Source organism: Podarcis pityusensis, assembly GCF_964106645.2.
Source record: "Podarcis pityusensis genome assembly, chromosome: 5".
Classification (NCBI taxonomy): Eukaryota; Metazoa; Chordata; class Lepidosauria; order Squamata; family Lacertidae; genus Podarcis; species Podarcis pityusensis.
Genome location: NC_138032.1, coordinates 33589083 through 33595655, shown reverse-complemented (window position 1 = coordinate 33595655; position 6573 = coordinate 33589083). Strand labels below are relative to the sequence as shown.

Genomic DNA, 6573 nt, shown 5'->3' with positions numbered 1-6573 from the left:
AGGCCCTCTGCCTGGTTCTCTGTAACTTGGCTTCTCACAGTGAGGGAACCGCCAGAACGGCCTCGGCACTGGGCCTCCGGGCAGAACAATGGCGGTGGGGACGCTCCTTCAGGTATACTGAGCCAAGGCCATTTAGGGCTTTAAAGGTGAGCACCAACACTTTGAATTGTGCCCAGCCTTGCCACCCTCCCGAGCCAGCCACACCTGTTGTCAATTATTGCAGTGCCCCACCTAAAGAATATTGATTTCTCCCATGCTGCTCATGGGCTGAGTCCATCAATCCCTGGAGAGCTTCAGGAAAAGAGGTAGACAGGGAACTAAGTGTTTGTCCTTGGCACAGAAATGTCTAGTTCTCACACTGATCTACAGTTTGTCCATATCCACTGTTTCTTTGGTTGCGTTTTGGTGCTTCCTTCATTTGAAATGAGTCTTGGAGCTGCTTAGACTGTTTCTGACATTTCAGTTGTTCTTCTTCCTAAACGGAAACAATTCAGAGCGGGTCATACATTTAAATCAAGAGATTTCCCTTTCAAAGACCTCATAATCCATCTTGATCCCATTCGTTTAAAACAACAGTTGTATGTTTTCATAACTTATGTATTAATTTATATAGAGGAAGAAAGATTTCCCCCTCCCCTTTTTCCTATTCCCACATACCAGGCTTGGTTCCTGATATTTATTTACTTTCTGTCATTTAATTCTGTGCCCCTTAAGAGGGTTTTAGATTGAAAGCAATTTCTTCCCAATGAACTCCAGGCAGCTAAACTAGTTTAACTTCCAGTTAGCGGTGAGTAAAGATTACTAGAGGCTTTAGTTATTGTGTACATGCAGTAAGTGGTTGTGGCAGAAGTCAGAAATAACAAAGCCTGGAGGCATAATCTACCATGAAGATTAGTCATTAGGTGCTAACACCAGGTACAAAGGGGGACTGCATCTGAACACCAATTACGGGTGACCATGAGCACAATGAGACTAAAAAGGTAAAGGACCCCTGGACGGTTAAGTCCAGTCAAAGGCGACTATGGAGTTGCGGCACTCATCTCACTTTCAGGCCAAGGGAGCTGGTATTTGTCCACAGACAGCTTTCAGGGTCATGTGGCCAGCATGACTAAACCACTTCTGGCACAACGGAACACTGTGACGGAAACCAGAGCACATGGAAATGCCGTTTACCTTCCTGCCGCAGTGGTACCTATTTATCTACTTGCACTGGTGTGCTTTCAAACTGCTAGGTTGGCATGAGCTGGGACAGAGCAATGGGAGCTCATTGCGTCGTGGGGATTCAAATTGCTGACCTTTTGATCGGCAAGCCCTAAGAGGCTCGATGGTTTAAACCACAGTGCCACCCGCTGAGACTATTGCCCTCCTGACCTGCTTGTGGGCTTCCTATAGGATGCTGTAATAGATAGGTCTTGATCCAGCAGGGCTCTTCTTAAGTTCTTAAGATCTCCTGCACTTGTCATATCAGAAGTAATAGAATGCATGACCTTTTTGCAAAGCTGTGCAGAAGAAAATATGGGTACAAAAGTCTCATTGTTCAACCAACTGAACATCCATCTACAGCAGATGGGATCCTTTACATGATTTAAAATACTTCTGATATTTCAAAAGTGATCCTCAGTCTTTGCATGATTACTTAGAGGACTTTCAGTATTTTTCAGGTTTGTACCACGCTGAAGAAAGACTGACGAGACAGAAGTATTGTTTCTGGGGGACAGGGGATGGGCAGGTGGGGGGGACTCCCTGGTCTTGAATGGGGAAACTGTGCCACTAAAGGACCAGGTGCACAGCCTTGGGGTCATTTTGGACTCACTGCTGTCCATGGAAGCCCAGGTTAATTCCACCTGGTAAAATGGCTGAAACCCTAACTGTCTATGCCTTGTCTCACCATAGTTGTAGATGTCCTGGTTATCTCCTGCTTGGATTACTGCAGTGTGCTCTATATGGGGCTGCTTTGAAAGTGGCTCGGAAATGGGTGGCATACAAATAATAAAATTATTATTAATAATTATTTCAAGAAAGCTTACAGCCTGAGTCTACACCTGTTTACTTCAGACCCAGCAAGCACAGCTTCCTCCCAAGTAAATGCACTGACCATGTCAATCTTCCAGCATGCTTACTCACAAGTAAATCCTGCTGTGTGTTCAGTGGGCCTACTCCCAGGTAAACATGACATAGGATCAAACTCCCCACCTGATTGTGACGGATGCGAGTCGCTTGGACTTCATTCTTGAGGTTTATTCCAAGTAACTTAACTCCGAGTGCAGCTCCCTTGGGGGCAAATTCTTTGGAGGGGATGGCAGAGGGATGTGGTGTCATCTTTAGCTGTTAGAAATACTGAGGGAAAATATGAAACCCCAAAGGGGCCGACATCCCATACAGTTCCCTTTGTATCAAGTGTCTGGGCCTCCAGAGGGAATAGGCAGAGGCTGCTAATGCTGCGGACTGAGGAGAAGGGGGGCAGGAGAAAGGCGAACGCTCATTCCTTATTTTTAACAGTTAAATTCTTGAGGGAAATAATAGATATCAAAGGTGGCAGGGGTGTCCTTTTCTATTAACTGTCTGTCTTTCCGGGAGATGGGGTGGGAGCGGGATGGACAAGGACTTGCAGTGATTTAACTTGGGGGGGGGGGTGAGGCGGGGGAAGCTCTCACACTGTTTCAATTAGGGCAGTCTATGTTGTCATATAGCTCCAAGGGATAACTGAAACTTTTTGGAGAACGCTTCTTAATTCACTGGCCCCCTCTTTTTTATTGGCCGCTGCCACATGGAGTTCATTTCACATTTCTGCTATAATGTAAGTGATATAGAAAAAATAGTTCTCACATTGTGTCAAGTCCACTGGTGCACAGGCGTGCTGGTTTCATTGCAGACAGATGATGCACTTGCTCCCCAAGGCTGCTACCTCCACCCATACCAGTCTTGGAGGAAGGGGATGGAATTGTCTGTGTGTACACACACATCATTTTGCCTCACTTGGTCGTCTTTGCGCAAGGCCTGCTTACTCGCAACAGATGAACGTGTGAACGGATGCAAGGTGATATTAAAAGATCTGTGATGTTTCCCTTTCGAGTACAAGTGATCACCGGAGGTCGGCCCTCATCAAGTGATGGACAAGCATTGATGGATCAGCCCTTACATGAGAGGCGTTATCGGTGACGTAGCATGGGTTGCCAGCATCCGGGGCCATGTGGAGGGAGGGTAGGAAGGAGAGAAATGGACAGAGTACGCCTGCACATTCAGCGTCACCCAGGAGATCGCAGCCACAGAGATAAGAAAAGAAGAGTCACTCCATTGTCTGGAGAGGTCACTTCCTGGTTCACATGGACAGGCCATTTTCAACAGAGCCCAGCGATGGTAGCTGTATTGAGGCAGCACAGGGTGTTGAAATTTTGTGCCCCTAACAATTTTGCATCCGTAGCAACCACCCCTTGCTATGCCACTGGGAGTTGTCAAGTGCTGTGTGACTGCAGCATTGTAGATCATGGCATACACAGCCCTATCATATGCATGCTACTATTTTTAAAATCTTTTTTTAAAAAAGTTTTGACTGTTACCATTATTTCATCCCAAAATCCACAGGAGGGCAATATCTTTATCAGGCCAACAAAATGTGTGTGTGTTTGTGTGTGCGCGCGCAAGCTTTTGAATTCTTCAGAAGGCTTCATCAGGCTAGACAGCAAACTAAACAGGGAGTGGGGAGTGGGGAGAATAAAAATTGGCTAACGTTGGAGCCATTGATGTATACCCTCCAACATCTCCGAAGAAAATAGGGACGTCCTATTCCATAATGATAATGTCACTATTTATATCCCCCACATATTCCTGGGTTGCTCCAGCCACTCTGGGCAGCTTCCAACATACATAAAAACATAATAAAACATTAAACATTTGGGTCATTCTACATCAGTTCAACGCGGTCATGCCACCCACTGTCTTGGATTTTGATGAAACATGGTGTACACCCTTCGCTTATGGTTGAAAGAAAACCCCTTAAATTTCCCCCCTCTATCTCTAGCCAATTTTCATAGTTTTAAATACCCCCAAACTGAAAAAGAAGCCTGCACTTTTGGGGGAAAAAACCTCTGTAATAACCAATATTATTTTAGATTTTAAGATGAACAACTTTGTTTCATTAATTTTTTTCTATTACAGCTATGGATTGTAGGAAAGTTGTACCCCGTAGCCATTTTTCCCCCAAGATGTCCAAAAAATGAAAAATTTTGTTAGAAGACATAAGAGATCCATAAATTTTATTCTTTGTTGAGAAAAAGCATGTCTTTGCAATAATTTTCACCATCAAAAACTTTTGATTCCATTGTGCCCTCATGCTGAAAATTTAGGTTTTCTATACCTCATTTTTCCACCAAAAAAACTACATTTATACATTTTTTTAGGCGTTTATAACATCTTTTGAGTGCTGGTGTATTTTCCCCTGAAATCCTCATCATGTTATTGAGCTCTGTGTAAAATTTCAAAGAGATCTGATCATTGGTTATGGATAAAAAATATAAAATGCACACAAGGCCGAGGATCTCAAGAGGAACACACACACAGATTTCACGAAACTTTGCAGTGCTATAAAATTAAAACCGTTTGAGATAGAGAGGGGAAATTTAAGGGGTTTACTTTCAACCATAAGGGAAGGGTGTACACCAAGTTTCATCAAAATCCAAGACAGTGGGTGGCAAAACCCTTGTTTTTTGCGTTGATTTGATATGGAATGACCCATTTAAAAAAACCTTCCCTATACAGGATTTGTTAAGTTGTGGGTGAACATATCAGATGACACATCGATTCTTCAAACAGCTCTTGTTTATTCACAGGCCAGAACAGAACTGAACTGAAGGGTTCAGCCAGCCTGCTTATATAGAGCTCCAGTACAACGTAACTGTAACAACTTTCTGTAACTATCCAATCACTGAATGTCACTTTCGGTCCCTTATTTGCATATGTGGACCTGAACTACCTACAGTATCCCCCTGCTGGCCCAGGGTGAGAACTTCAGTACATAACAGGATTGCCTTCAGACAGCTCAGGGGGTCGGATAACTCCATACCATCCAGCATTTCTCATCCAAAGGAAAAGTGGGAAATTCCAAGATGAAATCAGAAACCAGGGAGACTTCTCTAAATCAGGGGTGTCCCTGAAAAACAGGGACACTTGGGGGGGGGGGTCTGTTGATGGCGTCTGTGCTTGGTTTCAGTCTTAAGATGTAATGTGGAAGGAGGAAGCAGACAGTCAAATGAGACTTTGCTGTGTACACCAAACTCTCCACAGACCTACAATTCCCAGCACCCTTAAATGACAGTTCTCAGGATTCTTTGAGGGAGGGTGTGTGCTGTGTTTTATTAGTTGAGTTGCACCTGGGACTTCAGGGAAGAAGGTACATACAATGCTTGATATCCCCTCCCCATTTTGGAAAAATAAAATCCAGCTGTTACCTGGATCTGTTTCCTAAAAGATTATTTCACTATAAGCCATTTTGGATTTGTGTGCCTGAATGAAACAGGTTATAATTTTAAATTTAAATAAATAAGCAAGCAAGCAAGCTTAGAAACAAATCCCACTTAGCTCAAAACCCCAAGTATGCATAAGCTTTTCCTGACAGCAAATCCCACAGATTCCCATTGGAACTTACTCCCCAAATAAGCGTGCTTATGATTGCAGTCTAAAATAATCTCTCTGCGTGTAGGTGTGCATGGAATCCAAACTTCTGAAGCCAATGTTTGGTCTGGATCTAAACTCCTCAAACAATATATTAGTGACCCTTTCTAGCAATCACAAACATAACTCACAACTGAGTGCCATTCCCAGGGAGTTCCATACAATTCAGTACATTGGAATAAATCATGTTGTGAAAAGTAGCTTTTTTATATAATGTTCCATTTTTTCCAGTTAGCTTAAGACACAGCTACTATAATTCTGCACAGAATCAGACTGCCATTTGAAATTGTGTCTGTTCACACAACCTATAGCAAACATTTAGGATTTGCTTGGGGTGTGGTTTTCTTTCTTTTTTTCAGAAACCTGAGATCATCTGTTGAACTCTGCAGGGATCATTATTGGCAACTAGTGTTGATTGCAACTTCCATTTTCTGAATGTGAATAGGATCAAGATCCCACTATGTCCCTAAAAGTTGCTTGCAAGTAACTGTTCTTAAGGCTTCTAATCTGGCCTTTCTGTTAACTGCTTATGACATCCTGATGTAGGGAGAGTTATAAGAGAGTGGGGGGGGGGGGGCTGCACGTTTATGAAGCCATTTAGAAAATCTGTCGGTAGAACAATTGTGAGATAAGCTAAAGGTTTAGAGTGCTGAGAAAACAAAATTTGTCCCAGTGATTGGAAGGTGTGAGGAGTTGCAATCAAAACAACTCTGTAGTATTTGGACTCTTCTTTCCACACTGAACTCAGAAAGATAAAGTAATCAGGAGTTTGCACTTCAGGCCAACTGCAGCTAGTTAGTTTGTACTTCTGCACTGAGCTCTAAAATGTGTAACAGTGAATATCAGAAAGACACGTTGGGGAACTCTCCCCCTTTAATAGGAAACAGTTGAGGTTTTTCTACCAAA

At 43.2% G+C, this 6573-nt stretch overlaps 1 long non-coding RNA gene across 1 annotated transcript; it reads right to left on the bottom strand.

Moving 5' to 3' along the window:
- Positions 1–266: 266 nt before the first annotated feature.
- LOC308477802 lies at positions 267–3406 on the bottom strand. Its single transcript, XR_013986711.1, has 3 exons — positions 2827–3406; positions 1372–1499; positions 267–475 (listed from the first exon to the last, which is right to left on the bottom strand). It is a non-coding gene; the product is annotated as an uncharacterized lncRNA (long non-coding RNA).
- Between the last annotated feature and the right edge of the window lie 3167 nt (positions 3407–6573).